General features: G+C 39.8%; 1 protein-coding gene across 1 annotated transcript in view; it reads right to left on the bottom strand.

The window, feature by feature from the left end:
• Positions 1-22,735, bottom strand: part of KLHL29 (kelch like family member 29) — a 338,599-nt gene that overhangs the window by 223,338 nt on the left and 92,526 nt on the right. The window lies entirely within an intron of this gene.

Here is a 22,735-nt window from a genome sequence, read left to right as displayed (position 1 = left end):
TTGGAGTTTTCATCAGCTGTATGCCATAATCATCACAATTATAACAAATAAAGGATTGACATATCTTGCTTTGCATGTCATGAGTCTATCTCATATATTAAACTCCAGTAGCTAATGAAAAAAATTGCTTACATAAATGGACTTTTCCACGATATTCTAATTTTTTGAGTTTCACCTGCTCTCTAATGCTGACATTCTGTTTTACTTCTCCATAATGGATATGATGGAGAACTTCTGCAAATGCTGAATACCTTCCTTCCTTCCTTCATTTTATTTGTATGCCACTTTCCCCACAAACACACACACCATGCTCAAAGCATCTTACAATGAAGAAAACAGAAACACATTTCAAACAAATACTACTAAGACAATTTCCTAAAAATATATGGCAAAAGAATAACACAGCAACAGTTTCATAACATAGCAAAACAATAGCAAATATAACAACATGCAAAAAGGTATGTTTCAATGGTATAACAATAAAATTTAAACAATACACAGTATCCAATAGCAAAAATAAAAAGGGAGCTTCAGTTTCACCTTAGTCCTAGAAACATCCCTCCTGTGATATTGCTCAGTGTACCTCTCCTGCAGTAATTTGCAAGGTTTCCAAGGGCACTGGGTGGTCAACTTAATGTGGCCAACTGAACTCCGGTTTCAAATATCTTAAGAGCTTTTCTTATGAAAAAAATATTTACTGATTAGATTATTGACTCGAAAAAGCTATCTTTTGTTGAAATGTTGCCATTTATTGTGCATTTATGTCAGCCCCCATGGCTTCTAAATGAGCCGTATTTCCATGCCTCACTTAATATAGAACTGCTTGTCATTCAGTGGTGCACAATACCCCTTTGTAGAGACATAAATGCCTAGCAGCAAGGAAAAGCCTGACAACGACACCACGGAGCCAGCCACGGTTCCTACCAGTCCTCTTTTGTACAGGATAGCGCAGGATGCCACCACCTCTGTGCTCTGCTTTGAACTGAAGCAGACGAGAGTGCTTCTGTTCAGAGGTCAAGCCACCCTAGTGAAAAACAGTTTCAGCAAAACCTGTCAAGCTGTAAAACAAAAATGCAAGGGAGAAAGAAGCAGTTGCTGTGAAATGCTTCTTTGATACTACAAACGGCAGTATTCATGAAACACGCAACTTATTCTTCTTCTTTTTTAGATGTTCCAAAATATCCAATGGTTAGAGTGAACATTTTTAAGTCCTCAAAGGGGAGGGGGAAAGGTTGCATGCTCAGTTCTGATGCTTAAACTAATACCTGGATGATCCGAAACAGATGTCTCTCTTGGAGCTAGCAGCCCCACTTTTTTTTTTTTTTTTAAAAAGACATTTCTGGGCACAACAGCATGCACTTAAAATTCAAATCCATTATTTATAAAGCGCAATGAAATTGTCTGAATACATGAATTGGGAATGTGGGTGAGCTGTCCAACAGTAATGCATTGAAACAGCAACACCTGATTTGTGACAAACATCCATTAATTGGGGGGAGGGGGGAGAGTCAACCCTCTGCCCAACTTGCAAGGCTGCAAGAGACTGCCATTCAGATTGAGCTTGAGAAAAAACAAATGAGACTACAAAACAAACTGATATTTAACTAAACCTTAAAAGGGTAAAAAAAAAAAAGCCAAACCAAACTTACACAAGGTGCACTCTTTTATCCCAAACTAATCAATCTAGAACACCACCCAAGGTTTTATCCGAAGAAATCATTAGCTTGGATTAGAATCCCCATGCCACCCTCTTGAATGAATTAATCCTTCACATAATTCCATTTAATTGACACAATCAAGGTGATATAAAGAGAAGCAGCACAATTTTGCTTCCTATCCTCAAAAGCATACCCACAGTCCTATTTTAATTGTGGTTGTGGTTGGTTTACAGTATATTAGCTTACACGGCATGTTTTCCAAACTGATCCACAATTTCACTGCTCCTTGGATGAATGGATGAATGAATGAATTTATTATTTCGGTCAAAGACCAGTTCCAGTCCACATCAAGGAAGTCATAAAACTCCTTGGAATATTTTTCTCTCCGATGTGGCTTGCCATCATCCATCCATTTTTCATTTAGCCTACCTGACTCTGTGGTAGGTGGTTCAAGTATATAATTAATAACAGTAACTTAATCCATGCTGAGATACTGTGAACATATCTAAAAATGAGCTCACAGTTGCACGATGCAGGCCATGGGGAAGCTGACAAGACGACATTTTATTTTTAGCATTGTTTATTTTCCTTACAGCAGCTGTGGCGAACCTTTGAACCACAATTTCCATCAGCCCCAGCAAGTACAGCTAATGGACAGGGGTGATGGGATTTGTAGTTCGGCAGCATCTGGGAGGTCAATAGTTACCCATATCTGCCCTACAAGTTACTGGGCACCAATTCTAACTGAAAGATTTTGCCTACAGGCCACATTCGTACAGGCCTTTGAACTTCTTGAAGGTCAGAAAGGAAACACTGTCATTCTCCACAGCTTCATACAGATCTGCCACAATCTGTAACATTCACCACATGATAAGCTAAAAGTGGGACTAAGAGACCGAGTGGGAAGGGTAATGGAGTGGTTGGGTGAACATGTACACCCATATATTTGAAGCTTAAAGGAATCCCCTAGTTCAGTAATTTTTCGGTCAGCCAGAATAATCACAATTAAGACTGTATTGCCTTTGGTTGACTTGGCTCATCAGGAGTGTTTTCAGAGGCAATTAATCGTGAACTGCCATCTTAGTATTCTACGTCAGGTTGGGCAAAGGTCAGCTGGACTCATTCGTGAATGTGCTTTTAAGAGACACCCAAGATGTGTATATAAGAAGCCTCCAGAGGTTTCTTTCAGAACTACCAACTGATTCAACTGTAGAAAAGACTAATGCTCGGGCCTCAACCTAGCAAGTAATTTAGGAAATGTTTCAACTTTTTTGTTGTTGTTGCCCTCCACGTCTTAAGACTTGTTGTCAGTCCTATGAGAGATCACTGGGATATCAGCAGTGGGGTTCCAAAAGCCTTTAAAAGGGATGTGAATACAAACAAATTAAGCCAAAATAAAGATTCCAGAGGATGTCAGATGTTTACAACATTGCTTTATAAAAAACTAAAGTTCATTGTATTGCCATTGTTTATAGAGCATTTGCATCAACTGCAAGACAATTCAGTTGATACCAATTCCTCTCGGCCCTTAACATTTGCTTCTAGATGTGGTTTGGGGAAGAAATCCAATCTGGCACCAGCCAAAAATGGAGACTACCTCTGAAATGCAGAAAGTTTCTGGATTGTATCTTTTGGGTCACAGAGGAGTATGCAAGAAAATGACTGTGACTTTTACTGTATCCTAAAATAATATATATTAAGACACAGTTAGTGAATCATATGTTCTGTCTTAATTCAAGCTCCAAATTTTACTCCTCTTAAATTGGGACCAAATTGTACCAAGTTCCCAATTTTCCATGGTGAAGTCATGACAACATTTTCTTGTTTTTTAAAGGGAAACATTGCATGCCTTAAAATGTCTCTGCTATATAAGTGCTCATTCTTACAAAAAGGTATTTAAAATTATTTGTCTAAGAGATGCTTCAGTGTTCATGAGCAATTATTCTGAGACACACACACAGAGAGAGAGGGAAATCCTTGATTTTCTTGATCCACTGTCCAGTTTGCAATAAATGGGTCTCCAAGGAATAGGCTGACCATAACACTGTCATCTTGACACAGAAGGGCATTCAGACCCCAGTTGTCTGCTGCAAACAACATACATTATCAGAAGATAAAAGGAACAATGATTTGAGGAATGTCCTGCTGAGGGCCCAAAGGTTTCACAGAGTTTCTAAACCTTTACCATTCTCTCTAACTCATTTCCCCCACTTCATATTTGTAACGATGATTCTATTTAACACATGCCAGTATGAGTAACTATATTCTTCCTTCTGATCTGCTTTTACAGAGAGGCTTGTGTTACCCGGACTGCCTATAATTCATTAAGCCAAATTTCCTTCCATCTGGTGGAGGCTTACACAGTTGTTGAAAAGCTGTCACTATAACCTATTGTCACCGCAACCTTTTATGAACCAAACTACATTTTCTTGTCAAAATGCATTTCAACGGTCCTGCCAGTGCTTACTTTCAATTATTTCCTTTATCATCAGATTTTGAGCACTGGAGGACTTGAGATGATGTACTGGAGTTAAAAAATTTCCATGACCATCCTGCGATTAACTAATATGCAAACACGGCTGGATATTTTAATAGAAGCTGTGCAGGAAGGTTCAGATATTGTAGGTGCACTTCAGGAAGCATTAGAGAGAGAGAAAATCTGCACTATTATTTATTGACTCCAGGCGTAGAAATAGAAGAATTCTAAATAAACATAATGGGAGGAACCAACACCATCTCTTTCACTTGTAGAGGAAAGGCAAACATGGTGTTCCTCATCACTGTTTTATGAAGATATATACGCATGGGAAACCAACTGAAACACAGCTTACAGTTGTAATTTAAAGAGAGAACGTGTGAAAGCCTTGTGGAATTTGCTTCGTTTAGCAGGAAATGTGCAAGACTTGAATACCAGTCTTGTACTGATACTGAAAGGGTGCAGCTGCCACCCTCAAACTCTAACAAGTTAAGAGAAATATGTCACAAAGAAATGATGTGCAGGTTGTGCATATGACAACTGACAATGCTGTCTGGTCAAAGGTTTCCATTATACTACATGTTCGGCTAAAATCATCCATGTGGTTTCAGGTTTTTATTGCTGTTGGCATTCGTCTCGGGAGACAATGGAGTACGCCTTCGGGGGGTGAAGTGGAACCGCTGTGTTAGCTGCACCGAAGTGACCTCCCTGGGGCACAAGTCTGGGCAGTGTGTGTGGAGGTCCTGGGCTGCCCAGATGACAATATCCCCCTCTCAGCCTCACTGTGAGGTCCAAAGGAAAACAGAACAGGATGCTTGGCACCAGCTTGGCTGCAGGAGTTGCTGAAGGATGTGTACAAGGCGGAATCCAAATGCCTTAGGGAGTCCATTCTGGATTTGTGTATGGTTTACTCCTTAGCCTTATCTTCTCCCTAAGATACCCACAAAGCAGTAGAGGTTTAGGATCAGAGATTTCCTTTCCTAGATGGGCTACCTTCCCAGGTTGATGAACCCCATCTGGCCCTCACTTCCCTCTACAGCATGTGCAGAAACCCCCTCCTTGACTGTTGCCCCCACTACTGGTTTCTTCCACTCATTCTTCCCTAACACCCCATACGCTCTATGTTTTTATATGATTTGGTTAATTTAAGGTACATCCAGTCAGATTAAAAAGTCAATCCTCCGGGTGGGACAAATTTTGTACTAATTTTCAGAATTTGTTGAATTGGGATGATAATGGGTGTTTAGTTGTGGTCCTCACTGGGAGATTAGTTACCAACTTCAGAATAGTATTTTATAGTGGAATTCTGCCTTCCCCTCATATTTCACTACATTTAACTAAAGGATAAAAGCACAGTAACTTAATAGGGTAAGTTCAACAATCACTTTCGAACTGATTCAGATTTATTTTTAGCAACAGCCTGTACAGATTCTAATACCAGTCATTTTGAGAAGAGTATAAGATTCAAAGCTAATCTGAAATTAGTATGCATTTAAAGGATTATACCCTAAATGATGACAACTGATATGTTTCTTTAAGAGCAATGTTCCTTAGCTGAGTATCTTCAGAACATTACGATCATAAGCCATGCTTCTGAACATTTTTACTCTGTTGCCTTAAAAACATACTCCCACAGGGTGCTGTTAGCCTATTGCCATAGGCAATGAGAAACCTTTTTTTTAAGTAGACTAATGCTTCAGAGTCTCACAGGCTTTCCTAGTAATTACATGTACCCTGAATTTCTTTCACGTAGAAATATGCATATAGGTGCCAAAAATGTACTCTATGAGCACCAGGTGTATAAAAAAACCACTCTTTTAAATTACTTATTGGAGGGCGAATTTAAAGTTGCTCTAGCCGAAGTCTTCACACGACTACTTACAAAATTCAAACTTGGAATGAAGAACTAATACTGCACATATCTTAGCTATATGGCACAAAAAAGTTACCTAAGAAAAACAGCCATGTCACAATGATTAATGGAGTGGGGGAGGGGAAGAAGGGCAAGACTGTATAAACAATCAATGGCTTTTCCATTTACTGGAAGGTCAACTACAATACAGTCATTGATTCTATTACAAAGCAATGTTACTACTATTGTTTGGAACAATTCTGAGGGAACAGAACGGGAATCCTTTAAAAAGAGCTGTATGTATTTTTTATTTATTTTATTTTATTTTATTTTATTTTATTGGAAGACAATACAATTGGGAATAAAACATTCCTGGGTTGTGTGCAACTGTCTCATATGCTATATGTTACAGCAGGGGTGGCCAACTCCCAAGAGACTGCGATCTACTCACAGAATTAAAAATTGGCAGTGATCAGAGTTAAAAACTGGGGGTTCAGGTCACAGTTGTTGAGCTTTTTTTTAGGGAGGAGGAAAGCCCCATTTTTTAGGGTGCAGGGGGAAAATATTGAGCTTTTTTAGGGGGGGCAAAGTTGTTGAGCTTCTTTGGGGGGAGCCAGTGATCTACCAGTGATCTACCACAGATGTCCATTGATCTACCGTGTCCAGAATACGAAAGACCTACAATCTTTTATCATTCATGCACACAAATACTTCCCATGTAGACCTGACACATCTGATCAGTCTGGACACCAGGCTATAATGCTGTACCACCACCCGTCCCAGAATGCTGTTGGGCTTAGGTCTTGCTTGCTGGCTTCCCATAGGCAAACTGGTTGGCCATTGTGAGATCATGATGCTGGACTAGATGAGCCTTTGGCCTGATCCAGCAGGGCTCTCTTATATTCTTATGTGATCTAGTAGTTAAAAAAAAATCAAAATAGACTGGCAAAGGCACAATGGGGAAGCTTGAAAGCAAGACCTTGGGAAATCTTTCTGGGAACTCCTACTCCTCTTATGAATTATTGTTTTAATTTCTTCAGCTTACCTGGTATAGATCTTTGTGGAGTTTAAACAACACTCATTAATAATATAGACCACAAGAAAAGTTGAGTAGCTTGAATCTACAGAGAAGTGCACAAATAGCACACACAGAGAGAATTAAAACCATATGGCTCACCAGTAATTACCGTATTTTTCCGTGTATAAGACTAGGTCTCCCCCCAAAAAATTAATGTACAAAATTTAGATAGATCTCCCCCGTTTTCTTAAATTGGAGTCCCCCCAAATAGGGAACATCTTATACATGGGGGCGTCTTATAGATGGAAAAATATGGTAATTTGTTGTGATTCTTAGATGGAAAATGGTATTAAATCCATATCTGGTTCCTCGTGCTTGCTATTTTACCAGTTCCTAATGGAGAATTACAAGGGAACCCAAACCACAAAAACTATTCTTGCAGTAAGAAGAGAAGAAAAAAACATCAGGAAACCCAGAAAGCTATAAATCTAACTGGAATGTATTCCAAATACCTTTTATTCAAAAGCATGCCAGTGTTTTAACCAGTATTCCAGTTGATTTCGAGGACCAGTGAAGCAGAAAGAAAATAATCTAGTGAGACTTAAAAGTAACAAATCTCTAGGACCAGATGTATATTATCGCAGGGTATTAGAGAAGATCAAGAAAAAACTTTTGGCTACTGGCATTCATCATGTTAAAGGTCCAATAAAATCCAGATGGAATTAAAAAGAGAAATCGGGAAATACTGTATAAGATTAAAATTAAATGAGATAGTTATGTTTAATGTAAAACTGGCAAACAATTTAACAATATTCCACTAAGCTATAGCAAAGGGACAGGCTGCTGTCTAGCAGCAATGATTCCATCAGGCTACATAACAGAAGAAGAGATGGGACGAAATAGTTCAGAAAAAGGACAACCAAAATTATCAAGGGGCTTGAACAACTCCCCTATGGAGAAAGGTTACAACATTTGGGAATTTTTATTTTAGAAAAAAAAGGCAAGTGGGGGATGACAACATAAAATGTGGAGTTGCATAAAATGCATGCATGATGTGAAGGAATGGACAGGGATCAATTTTACCCGGACACAGATATCCAGCGCCGAGGGCCTTCTTGCAGTTCCCTCACTGCGAGAAGCAAAGCTACAAGGAACCAGGCAGAGGGGGCCTTCTCGGTAGTGGCACCCGCCCTGTGGAACGCCCTCCCATCAGAGGTCAAGGAGATAAACAACTACCTGACATTCAGAAAATACCAGAAGGCAGCCGTGTTTAGGGAAGTTTTAAATCTGTGATATTTTAATGTATTTTAATATTTGTTGGAAGCTGCCCAGAGTGGCTGGGGAGACCCAGCCAGATGGACAGGGTACAAATAAATTATTATTAAGTACTTCTTCGCACAGAAAATTTAAACTATGGAACCCACTCCTGTTAAGGATAATGGTTTGATTTCCTGAAATGAGAATGTTTAATTATGTTGAATCGCTGTGTATTTTTAGCATGGGTTTTTCCCCCTTTGGCAGTAGCTCTCATGTGATTGGCTGACCATTGAGTCACATGAGAGACGCATTCCATTCTGTTGTGACTGTTATTCTAGTAACTGTCACTTTTAACGGTTTTCTGTTCTTCACTCTGTGTGTCTATCTGAGAGAATGGGGGGAATGGTTGCTGAGAGAGACTTCTCAGGATACTGCTGAGGACAGTGTGTGGTTAGTGTGATCTGTCTGAAGTGAAATAGACAGAGGAAGATCCCTAAACATTAATAGGGAGAAATTTGTGCAGGTGCTCTCTAAAAGGAGCAAAGTGAATAAGCACGAGATTGTATATATATTCTTCTCAGTTATATGTTTATTAAAGTAAATGTGTTTTTTTAAAATATATATATATAGAGAGAGAGAGAGTCTGGACATATATATATTTTTATGTATCTACACAACAACTCCCACAATTTGTAGTGATGACCACCAACTTGGATAGCTTTCAAAGAAGACTGGAAAAATTCATGGAGGATGTGGTTATCAATAGCTACGAGCCAAGATGGCTACGTTCCACCTATGTTCCACTGTCTGAGGCAGGACACCTCCCAATACTGGTCGCTGGGAACCACAAGTGAGATGTGCACAGGTCCTTCTTATCTGGTTTGCTACTGTGAGAACTGACTAGATAGGCCTTTGGCCTGATCCAGCAGGGGCTATGTCCCTCCATTAGTTTTGCCGAGAGACCACTAATTTTTGGCTATTCCTCTCCTTGAACTCTTTCTGGTCTCTGGCTACAAACTCTGTACAGTGTTACCTCTGGTTACGAACTTAATTCGTTCCAGAGGTCCATTCTTAAGCTGAAACCGCTCGTAACATGAGGCACGCGTTCGCTAATGGCGCCTCCCACTGCTGCTGGCGTGCAACTTCCGCTTGCATCTCGGGGCAAAGGTTGGAACTAAGGGCATCTACTTCCGGGTTAGCGGAGCTCGTAACCCGAAGCAGGACGGTACTTAACACAAGGTTCCACTGTATCTAAGAACTAGTGCCACAGTTCAGAGAATATTTTTTTTCAGGTAGAAAGTCAGTACACGTATTACATATTACTCTTCATATTCATCTCTAACACTACCCAATCCAAGGTGAGCTTACGCAGAAGCAATGCCATATTGAGTTTAATGGGCCTTCCCCCACAAGGAAACATGAAAAGATTGCACATTACTACACTGGTGTAACTAGTCTGCTTCCTTTAATCTTCTTTGTCTTGAATTATGCACTACTTCAAAGAAGAAAACTATATAAATGGGAGAAGAACCAAAGGAGAACAAAACAAAATCCCTGTTAAGTTATTTTTACGCACACTGACTCTAACCTTTCATTCACATTCTTCATTAAATTTCTCTTCTTTTACTGAATCTAATAGCTGCTGCTTCTGAATCCAATCATGATCAATAATGCCTTCACTCTCTCTTCATTAACTTACTCCTTTTCCATTTCGCTTTCAAGAATTATTTTTGGTATCAGTTCAGGAGCATTGGCTTCTACCAAGTTTTCAGTTATATTAGATATAGAACAGATCCTACAGGGTTGAAGCATATATTCATTGGAGAGCAATAAAGTAGTGCTGTTTAAAAATAAATAAATAAATCTGTAATATTACATATTAGCATTGCTACAGCAACAACTGATGGGGGAAAGGAAGGAGTCAAGCTGGAAACAAATCAAAATGGGCAGAATACAAGCTAGAGAGAGCATGTATAAAACACTGAAATGTGTGTTTGAGGTCCTGCTATTTAAGATTTGGACCACCTATTCCTCCCAAAGTGTTTACACTGCCTGCTCCAACATGCAATCCTTAATCAAAACACAAACTTGCCCACAATGAATTAAATAAGTTGCTAGAAAAGGAATAAGGGTTGGGGGAGGCTGACATCCGCATGTATCCCATTCCTATTATAGCAAAATGCTCCAAGAACTGTGACCATAGTCTTATCTCGTTTTGCTCTTCTGCAGAAAATATGCCATTTCTGTAAACCAGGAATGTTTGATTCTCATGCAGCCAACACTACCCTTTTAAGCTTTCTGCGCCACTCTGGAAATTAATGCTTGCAAACACTTAGAAAGTGTCTGCATTGCAGGCAGAGAAGAATCAGGTGTGTAGGGCAAGTGATCCCCGTAATAGGATTGAAGAAGTTCAGAAACTGGTCAAATGAACTCAGTTAATGGCAAGATCAGTAGATGCATAGCAAAATTGACACTACTACAAAATAAGACACAATACTACTGGAAGCAGGGGCGGTGGGTCCTGTTTCACTGCTTGAGGCAAAACAGGAAGTGCTGCCCTGCTGGAAGCCAGCCCCAAAAGGATGCCTCCAATCAAAAAACAGCAACAACAGCAACCCATAACCATGTGTAAATCCATTAAAATGCATGAGTAAATAAAACTTACTGTGCTGCGCCCAAATTATAGCCGTGTTGGTGTCAAAGCAATCACTTTGAGGAGGACATTCCGTAACTGAGGCACCACCACTGAGAAAGATCTCCCACTCTCCTGTCAAGGATTTTGGTAATAAGCCACACAAGGTCCAGAAGTGAACAGGCAGCTGGTTTAAAGTTGGTGTTTCACACAGGTGAACCCAGCCACACCAGTGAAATTCTGAAAACAGTATTCAGTACTAAACAGGGATGGTACAATGGCTCTGTATTCTGTCAGTGTTTAATTTGTATGAGCACAATGGCCTGTCTCGAAATGACAGAAGCTATATCATCAATTACTCTTAATGCCACGATATACCAAATACCCCACTATTTCTCTTCTCATCTTATTTTAGCTTAAGATTCCATCCTGAAGAGGGCGACTCCACATGAAAACTGTACCCTAAATAAGATTCAGAAAAGAACAAAGCCGCTTTGGGGATTATGGAGCAGAAGCTATAGATATCAGTTCAAGAAGCTTAATTTATATAGCTGAGAAAATACATGGGGAAAATCTACTTAATAAAAGCAGTCTTTAAACGACAAGTACAAAGTCACTGGAGGAGAACAGAAGAGAAGCTGTCAGGTTTGGTGATATTCTATAAAACTGAGGCTGATATTAAATGACTCAAAGACCACTTGGTCTTGGAGAGATCAAGGCCTGCTTAGCGCAGTTTTTCCTGGTACGTGTGTGGCTAATTGTGCCCATGGCAGGGATGCAGTTCGCTGTCACTCATCTCCACCAGCCAGCGCCAGCCCAAGACATATTGGCACCTGAGGCAAGCCACAAAATGGTGCTCCTTGCCTACCAGAGAAGAAGGGGTGAGGAACTAGGAGAAAACAAAAACGAAAAAAGATCTGCATTGGGTTCCGTGGCCCCTGCTGCCTGAGGCAATCGCCTTGCCTCATGAGCAGGCCGGCCCTACCATACTAGCACTGTTTCCCCCTTCTTCCCTACCCGACCCCCATGCTTTTTGTTGTGTCGTGGGTTCTGGTAGCAATAAGTCCAGTAACACTTCTTAGTGAACAGCTCTTTATTATAAGGATTGGACAAGACTGGGGAATAGGGGGTAGGGAAAGCTCTATTTATAGACACATTGGGACAGAGGGAAAAGATACATTTTAGCGGGAGCCAATAATATTCAAGCTTTCCGGCGGGACCCAATCAAGCTGTGGATTGTGATTGTACTCTTCAAATTGACCAATAACATTACTTTACCCGGCTGACAGAATATCTTATTTAATACACAACACTTTTGGTGACAAATAAGCAGGCATAGACAACATTATGCCCTCCAGATGTTGCTAAATTACAGTTCTCATAATTCCTGACCACTTGCCATGCTGGCTAGTGCTGATGGGAGTTGGAGTCCAACAATATAAGGTGGGCACCACATTGTTTCTACAGCATATCATGAGAAGCGCTGAAAAACAAGCAGTACATGTCCTATCAGCATTAGACCATATCAACTGTGTGATGACCAGCTGGCTCCTAAAAGGTAACCTGATCATTCAGTTGTCTGGAGTGGTGCCAACAAGCATACTGTTTATTCCTCGATATTCCTAGAGTCTCTCACTTGTCATTTTATTTTTAAGCAGAAAGAGAAACAGGCTATAACAAAAAAATAGGCATGGCCACATATGGAATATGAATAAATATTTAACAAAATTTATGTCAAACATTATTTACTTCACCTTGTAATGCAGTACTCTGAATCTTGATTCCAGCACACCTGGAATTGCTTAGCAGTGTTCTCAAATCAACTCTCAAGATTAACAGATTTTTAGCTTTTGATTTAATATGTGCATTTACTTGCATTTGTGTTTTTCACCCTAATTGAGAGAAAAAGCATCACAACAACTTTGGTAGACTTAAGAGAAAAAGAAAATCTTGGAAGCTTCTAATACTGTAATTTTAAGTCAAAAATATATTCAAATATATATTTTAGACACAGTCACATACATTGGGTCAGTTGAAATGCAATGCCAAACTAAACTTTACCACTATGTAAATGAGCCCTGTGCTCATGTTTCCAGTTGTCTGTCCTCTTCCTCTCTTTGCACAGTTAGGTTTCTTCTGTTTTTTTTTAATTAATAGTGCAGTTCAGAGATTGAGCGGCCTTCCAGGTTTTTTGGACAACTAGTCCCATCACCCCTGATTTCTGAGCATGCTAGCTGGGGCTGTGTGGCAGGCAGAAATTCAACTGGTTAAGCATTTCCTGACATGGAAATACAATTATGGGGAAAGCTTCTTCTGTTCACATTCTGTCTGTCAGGCATGTGTGGCCACTGACTTATTTTGGAGCCTTCTGCTCCACCTGAAAAACAGGGCAAGCTTTGCTTATGACACAAAGTACACACAAAACTTTTGCAAATCTGCATCTTTTTTGTGAGTGGGTTGGAGGGCCCAATTTACTGACATGGTACTCAGTCTGAAAAATCCTGTTGACATCACGAAGAGCGACTAATGAAGTGAAACCAGGAGCTGGGACTAACTTCTAGAGGTGATCTTAGGAAAACAGTTGGGAGTCATGCAAATTTAGTGGCACATAGGTCTTGCATGACTAAAAAAAGACTTCATTTTTCTTCCTCTGTGTCACAACAAACACATAAAAGCTCACTGTAGCTATGAAACACAAAGTTAATGTATAAACTCAAGGAAACAGAAATTAACTCATTTTGCTTGTAAACAAAGTTCAAAAACAGTGATAAGCTACACCAGCTCAGTTAGCCTATTCAAGGCACGCTTACTTTATCCCTCAGACTCTTAAACCAAGGTCCTCCCTTGCTGACCTGCATTCCTTCAACTGGGTAAAAATGCTAAAGGTTCCAACTAGCTCACATACATCTTTGAATGACAGCACTGTGGCACTGGCTAGTTTTAAATGCAAGTTAACTGTCAACCCAAAGTTCCCATCCAACTCTCTCATACCTGCATGAAATGAAAACTTAAATAGCAATAAACATCAAGTTCGAAACTTTTTTTCTGGATATTTACTTTTGAACTTCACTTTTATTTACTTAGGGAGTAACACTGATGTTCAAGACAATTTTGCATAGTAGAGCTAGATTATTGTAGGAATTTAAGAAATGAGTGAACTTCTTGCCATGTAACTTTGTTCATAATGGTACCAGAGGAAATCTGGCTTGCGATAACGGTTCTTAGAAAGAAAGGGAGTGGACCACAATGTTGTTGTTGTTGTTTATAAGTAGGTCATCTCTAGAACCCAACCGAATTACATACCAGTAATAGCTGACAATAAAGCGCAAAATAAGATACTCACTCAAATCCCTTAAAATGTGCATGTCTTTATGATGTGGAAAGGGTGCATAAATATTTTCTCATTAAACTATGTTGTACCCTCCTTTATGTTTTAATAATAGGACAACATGAAAATAATTACTTTTAACTTCACTTGCTTGCAGAGTTATGGCTAGAAAATTACGCTGATGAAATCGCCCAACCAATTTGATGTGTTTGATTTATAAGGAAAGGCTCATAGACTAACATGTTTATGAGTATCATTTAAAAAAATGCAGCATTACAGAAAGGTTGAGATCCATTGTTTTCTTTAACTCATGAGGATTCCAAGAGCATTTACAAAATGTTTAAAGGCTTAAAATCAAAACACATCTCAGAAGAAGAAATGTTTGAACAAAAGGTCCTCCTTGATTTGTCAAACACTGACTTCAAAGTTCTTGTTTCTTCGTCTTGCTGTTGCGGATAAATCATGAAAGCCGAAGGCCATGTAAGGTATGAGCTTCCCACTTTGTTGTCAGATTTTCAGTGATTCATCAGTGATGACTGAAGAAATAAAGGAATCCAAACCTTGGTCTTGGCAGTTATTAAGTCACCCAATAGAAATTTCAGAGTAAGGCCAACCAAACAAAAACATCTTGGGGGCAGGGGGCGAAGCCAGGATGAAAACAAACAGACATTAAGCACAGTGCATGAAGGAGTGATGAATCTGGGCTGCGTATCATGCAGTGGATCTGTATCTAAGGGCAGGTCTGCACACACATGCAAATATATCAATTGGTGAATGTAGCAGGCTGTGGCGTGTGTGTGTGTGTGTGTGTGTGTGTGTGTGTGTGTGAATCAACCACTGCAGATTAAACACCAAAGAAAAAACTTCCATGTTATTTCTTATCTACCACAAACAAGGGGTCTGGCGCACACATTCAGCTATCAATCACCAGCTGCCTGGTTATCTGTATGCATGTGTGAACAAGACTTTAGAGTTGTTTTTGTCACATACTCTGTTTTAAAATGCTTACACATCTTAAACCTGTAGCATGCCTGTGGAGTGGGGGGGGGGAAACAGCACATACACATAATCATGCCTGTGGAGTGGGGGGGAAACAGCACATACACATAATCATGGAACTGTAGGAAGGTCCCCTAAGGGTCATCTAGTCCAAACCGCTGCAATGCAGGATTCACAGCTAAATGTATTACATGAGCACAGAGGTCTGCCTTGTAGCAGCTCCCTGCTGAGTACATAAAGTGGTAAAACAACAGGTTGTAGCCAACTACATTTGACTCAAAATAGACCGACTTGAAATTAGTCGGCCATGTCCATTTGTTTCAATGAACCTACTTTGTTGGATGCAACGCACACTTTGAATTATGTGCTTTAAAAATCTGTGAAATCTGGCTGCTCCTTACAATTTATTAATTGTAGCCTGAAAAGAAAAGGCTTGGGAAAAGGTTACTCTTTTGACAGCATGGCCATTAGAAATTAAACAAGAGGAATTCAAGTGTTTACTTCTTTCTGTATATTGAAGGGAGGGAAACAACAAAGACATCAACCACACAACACTACAACAAATCACGCTGGCTGCATTAATTATGGAATGTCACTTCTCTCCCCCCCCCCCTCAAGCATTCTGAAAACAGTTTGATGAAATAACCTATTGTGAGTAATCAACACTAATAACATTACTCAGGCAGGCCATAAATAATAATGAAATGAGCATCACAGGAATAATATTTCCAGCCATACAGACAAAACAAAACTAGCAGAAAACCCACCCAGTAACCTCAGCATATGGAGAAGAGATGCAATAATGAATGAGCAACAGTGAGGAAAAGGACTCCAGGAAAGTTACATAAAATAAAAACCTTTTCGCATGCCAAAACCATCCCATCTAGTAAACAAACAGCAGGTGTCCTAATGGACAATGTCAAATGTATTGCATAACTTTGCTTTGTACCCTAATTTTCAGGACAGCCACACAGCAGATTAATGGGAAATGATGTTATTGTTCTAGAGGCATCTGCCAAGTGCATCCAGAGATGCCCTTTGTCATTTTCTACCGAGATCAACTGCTAGGCAGGTTAACTGCATCTGCAGCATCAGCAAATCAACACGCCATGCATGAAATCAACACATTTAGCAATTTGCAATACCTACTATTTTGATCCCGCACTCCTAATTTCTAATTTATATTGGACTGTCAATTTAAAAAGCCAAACTGGGAGTGGTTGTACGTCCTGTTCAGACTTGGGTTGCAGTCCCCATCAAAGACCAGGTCCACAGCTTGGGAGTTCTTCTGGATCCAGCCTTGCTCCTGGATGCTCATGAAGCAACCAAGGCTAGCAGTGCTTTTCTACAGCTTTTCCTAGTGTGCTAGTTATGCCCCATTCTGGATAAAAACAAGATCTAGCCACTTGTCACATATCTACTGGTCACACACAGCCTGGATTACTGTTAACACTGTTCTTGAACCTGCCTCTGAAAGGTGCATGGAAGCTTCAGCATCCATGGGGTGGTGGGGGGTGCAGTGACTTCTATGGGCCAAAGAAGATCTCACCGCAGAGAGATTATCCAGAAGGTTCTTAGACTGGAAACTTGCTGTTTGATCATCCCTCAGAATTAAAGGAGCAAGTTGTGGGGAGGCTTGCATGTCACATTTAATTAAAAAAAAAATATTACTTTAAAATCACGAATCCAATTTTTTTATGGCAGAGGGCATTGCCACCACAAGTGGGAAAATGTACTCCTGCTACCACAACCGTGCCAACAATCTTATGACTTATTTGATGTCATATGAGAGAAAGCAACACAGCAGCACAGTGCCAACTATGTAGAACATTTCTTTAGTTTAGTTTATTTATTTTTGTTGAAATAATACAGAAAAAAACAAAATAACAAAAAAGAAAGAAAAGAGGTTGAAAAGATACAATCCAAAAACACTGAAAACAAATATTACATACTTATCATATAGTACTCCCCCCCACCTGCAGCTTCCCTCCGCCACAATTCGACTTCTTTAAATCTCTTATTTCCACATTTATCTTTGCATTCTCCAAATGTATCATTCTTTGTACTAACTATGTAGAACTTTTCAGAAGCATTCCCTTCCACAAGAGGAGGTTTCTTTATAGGGCTTAGATGCTCATATTGCATTCCGCTTAGGAAAATATATTTTCACGTGTAGGTCCTTCTCCCAGGTAAGTTTGAGACTTTCTAATGGGCCCATAGAAAAATCAAGTCTCCTTATAAAGAACAGAAACCAGTGCTCTACCCTGATGACCCAGAAGTAATAAAATTTCTTCAGATTTAGTAAGGGATCTAGTAGCTCATGCCTTAAGGGCAGGATGAGCCAACAGATGTTGCAGGTAGAAATACACACCCAAGTAAAACCTGCATCTACTACAGCTCTACTACAGATCCACTACTCAACAGAAACTGGAGTATCATTTTTACAAAAGCCACATAACCTGAACAAGCTATTCTTCTCCCAGGATATGATTCCCTGCAATTCCATACCTCTAACCTGTGGGTGGCTGCCTAGTAGCCACAAACACGAACACACTGAAATAAGATGGCACTGCTCCCCCCCCCCCAACATGCTCAATGTGCTTCAAGTGCAGGTTGTAGAGCATAAAGTGTGAAGTTGAAAAATGGCAAAATTCTGGTTATTTGATCTGGAGGATATGCTTCGCTGACTCAGTTGTATTCAGATAGAGGGAGAAACTCAACATAGTGCTCTGGTGATTGTTCCATCAATGGAAGCATTTCAGCTCCCTGTCCTTCGTATGCTGTTCTGGGGGTTCCCCTGACCCCACCAGAGTCAGGTTTGGTGGGCGCACAGGGAGAGGACAGAGGGGTAGCCCTGTTGCATAAGTCGAAGTCCTTACACTGGCTCTCTGATGATGGAACTCATGAGGCAAATCCTGCCCAAAATTTCCAAGCAGCAGACTTTCTGCAAAAACAGCTATCCCCTGAGTTGTTGCTGATATACAGAACAATGATCAAAATCTAAAGAAAAGAAAGTACAGCAAGCCGGCACAATAAAGATTATGATGGGACCTTCAATGTTCAGCACATTTATTGTGGCATATAGGTAAAGGTAAAGGGACCCCTGACTGTTAGGTCCAGTCACGGATGACTCAGGGGTTGCGGCGCTCATCTCACTTTACTGGCCGAGGGACCCGGCGTACAGCTTTTGGGTCATGTGGCTAGCATGACTAAGCCGTTTACCTTCCCACCAGAGCGGTACCTATTTATCTACTTGCACTTTGACGTGCTTTCAAACTGCTGGGTTGGCAGGAGCAGGGACTGAGCAACGGACGCTCACCCCGTCGCGGGGATTTGAACCGCCAAACTTCACTTCTGATTGGCAAGCCCTAGGCTCTGTGGTTTAGACCACAGTGCCACCCGCGTCCCTATTGTGGCATATATTGGTTCTCAAAAGTGCACCCCACAACTCATTTGTAAGTCTTTAAAGGTGCCATAAGAGACTCGTGTTAGTTTTTCACCCCTCTGAAAAGAAGCTGATGATTATCTGTTAAACAGCTGAAGGGAAGAAAATGTCACACCAAAAATCCCCAGAGCCGATTTCTACAGCTGATGCACTCCAAAAAATTATTCAGATGTTCCTGACTCTGATTCTCCCATAAAGATGGCGCTGATCAAGTGGCCGTGTGCTCAAGCAGAAGATCCATTTGCACACATCACATCCCTGTTCCAATTATAATACAATGTTCCTGTATGAAGGTAATAGAAGGAATTTGCAGTACTGCAAAAGTTCTGCCAGGGAACATTTCAAAATGTTTATGAAACACAGGAGTAGAGCTGAACTGTAAGCACTGTTTGCATCACACTCCAGTGGAGTGACAAATGACAGCCAAGTAATGTCTGTTCCAGATGATCTTCCCAAGCACCAAACTCGGTGGAGGCACAAAAGGAAAAACTTAGACCTGTCCTCTCAAAGTCCCTCCCCCTCTAAACTAACACCAACTAATCAACAGTTACACAATGATTACACACCAGCATTTTAGTATTGTACCAAAAATGTATGTGAGTTGTAGTTTCTACTTTAAAACATGAAATGTGAATGCCAACTTACCTGACCCAAGTTGATTATTTTAATGTTGCATTATCAGTGAGGTTAAACATGAAAAGTGTCTCATTCCAACAAAATTATATAGTATTCTTATAACTGATGTTGGTCTGCAGTGCCACTTTCTGTTTTTAATAAGCTGAGACTCAACTTGGAATACAAACTGAACTAATCAATTTCCCCTTGAATTAATCAAATCATTATCTATAATATTTGGAGGATTTCATTTTTGTTTATATAACAGCCACATCTTGGATAATTTGTATTTTGTATACTATATACATATACTTGAAATATGTTTACATGTTTATGTAATGATCACTTCTACTTTATTGATATTTGGGTTTCTGCGGCTTTGTCTTTTTGTTACTTACCAACTCAATTTGCGCTGGAAACTAGTATGGAATTGTCATGAGAGTGGGAGTGTCATAAGATCAGGGTAGAAATATACACAGAGATGGGCAGGCAGAAGCTTCGACACAATACCCTGAGCTTTTACAGTATATGAATGTAATTTGACCTGGGAGTTGTTCTGATTTTTTTTTGGTAACAGCTCTTACCAACCACCGGCCTACATAAATCTGTGACTAATGTATGCAGCACTCCTAGATCCATTTTAATAAAACAATTACGTAAAAACTTCTTAACAGCCCACTTCAGTCTCATCATATTAAATAATGGATAACAACTGTCTCGTAATTTCTAACAATCCAAAGCAATGAAGCTTCCATCACACCCTCTGAGCATCTAAGCAGACATCACTATTAGATTATCACCAGCAGTTTTAACGATCCCCTGAGGTTTCTCCAGTTCTTAACATCATCTAGCAAATTCTGGATCTCTGAACTCCCATCATTTCAATTAATCGCTAGGAATGGCTTTCACAAAATTCATGGATTAGGAGGGAAAGATACTTATGAATATTGCATGCCCTGTTCTCCTACCCATCAAGAGTAGCATTTTCTTTTCTGTTGTTGTTGTTCAGTCGTGTCCGACTCTTCGTGACCCCGTGGACCAGAGCACGCCAGGCACGCCTATCCTTCACTGCCTCTTGGTTTACTTGAAGTTAAACCTAAGCCCAGATGCACTTTCACCACCAGAAAACATATACCAACCTTAACCAACACTTATCTTTGTAATATCCTTGTTACATTCTTCTCTATTCGGGGGACTTCCCCCGTTCCCTCCACTGTCTTCAAAATCATGTATATATTCTAGGTAGCTTTATTTCCTATTCCATTAACATTTACCATATTTTTTAATACACTTAACTTTACTTAATCAAATACCTGATCATATATAAATCATATCTTAAACACAAAATCTTAAAATATTTTTTAACAATTAAATCATTCGCACAAAAAATTTCTTCAGAACAATTTTATCTATCATAAACCTACTAAAGCCGATCTTCTACTTAATTCTGCTCAAATATTCAATTTTACTGATTTAGCTAAATAATCTTTAAATTTTTTCCAATCCTGTGACACCTTCTCCTCCCTCTGGTCCCGGATTCTGGCGGTCAGTTCTGCGAGTTCCATATAGTCCATCAGCTTCATCTGCCATTCTTCCACTGTTGGTATCTCTTCACCTTTCCAGGTTCTTGCCAATAAAATTCTAGCTGCTGTTGTGGCATACATAAAAAACACTTTATCCTGACTGGGAATCTCTTCATTGGTTATGCTCAAGAGAAATGCCTCTGGTTTCTTACTGAAGGTAACTTTCATTACCTTTTTAAGCTCATTATAAATCTTATCCCATGAGTCATGTTAATTAGACCTAAAGTAATAATATCAATGGTTGTTTATACAGCACCAACTAAACACAGTACAATCGTTTGTTCACAGGATCACAATCTAAGGATAAGTCAAATAAACATGGAAAGGCAAGACAGTCTGAGAAGGATGGGGTAGAGGAAAGAGTGTCTATGATGGAAGAAATACATTAAAAACCATTTTACATATAGGATGTGATGGGGCCATCCATCCAGAAGGGAAATAATGGCAAAGAAATGGAAATAAATGCAAGAAGCAGTATAAACTCAGTTCAAATGATCCTGATACGAAATGAACCATTGCCTCTCATATGCAGCTTATTTTCAACTTCTTGTTTAGTGCTAATAATACTCAGCCATGACCTATAAATCAGAAAATTATGGTCAGAGCTCATCTTTCAAACAGGAATTATAAAGTACAAATGGTGCTTTCCAATTTTGGCTTGAAAGATGAGCAGTAGAAACAATTTCCTCATTTGGAAGACAGAGCAAATTACTACCAGAAGCTACAAACTGCAAGGATGTTGCACATGAAACAGGAGGAAGGAACACAAATTCCTGTGGCTCAATTTCAGTTCTTCAGTCTCCAAACTAACATTCCTTTGCAGCATGCATTGGCTCAGGGGTTCCCAAACTGTGATCCACAGACACACACACCCAGCGGTCCATGAGCTACATTCAGGTGGGCTGTGGCATGTCTGTAAAAATACAATTAAAAATCATACCACATCTAGCACAGCACTTTACAATCGCTGCAATAGGCAGAGAGATTACAAAGTGGTCCTCCAAGACTCCCCACAATTTTCAAGTGGTCTATTGGAGGGGAGTTTAGGAACTACTGCATTTGTTAATGTGTGCCAAGCATAAATGCTCAGTAAAACAAATTGGTTTCTCAAGATTATAAAAGGGCAGGCTTAGGAAATCAGGAATTTTTTTTAAAAAAAAAATGATTCGGGCTGGATTCCAGCTGGTGTTCAATCCCATGCTGAAAATATTTATCAAGGTCTTCATTCCCTGTATGAGTAAATCAGGACCTTTAAGAAGCAGAGGGTCATAGTGGGAAAGAATGGAGAAAGCCCCTGGTTGTTGGGTGCTTACATCCTCTTGCGCCAACAAAACATCTATGGGGATTGAAGTGAGAAAGGTTCCATGTCTGGGAGATGGGCCTTTGACACCGATATTTATAGTGTGACCCAGCTGCCACATGTGAAGGTTGTGGATATCACACATACTTTCTAGTACACAACACCACCCAATTACCATGGAAAATGTGTTTGAGAGGTCCTTGATGTCAAATCTAGAAGGCTAGGCAAATTAGATAGTTAGTTAGTTAGATAGATAGATAGATAGATAGATAGATAGATAGATAGATAGATAGATAGATATGTCCAAGACCTCCCCCATCCACTCAATTTAGAGAGATCCTTTTAGAACTCTGCAGTTTGCAATGGATTCCACTATCCTGAATAGCACGGCACCATCCAAAAACTTACCACCTGGTTTGAGTTCATTTATTAATCATTTATTTATTTATATTTGCTTCACAAACTTGGACCCTACTGTTCCAAATTGGTTTTCAATTTGTCAATTAATCCTAAAAACCTTCATCTCATCACTGTCATTTGACTTTAGTTCTTTAGATGCACTCTCCAACAAA

The sequence above is a fragment of the Lacerta agilis genome, chromosome 3, assembly GCF_009819535.1.
Source record: "Lacerta agilis isolate rLacAgi1 chromosome 3, rLacAgi1.pri, whole genome shotgun sequence".
Taxonomy (NCBI): Eukaryota; Metazoa; Chordata; class Lepidosauria; order Squamata; family Lacertidae; genus Lacerta; species Lacerta agilis.
The sequence above is the reverse complement of the archived record's forward strand: the minus strand, read 5'-3'. Positions and strand labels throughout refer to the sequence as shown.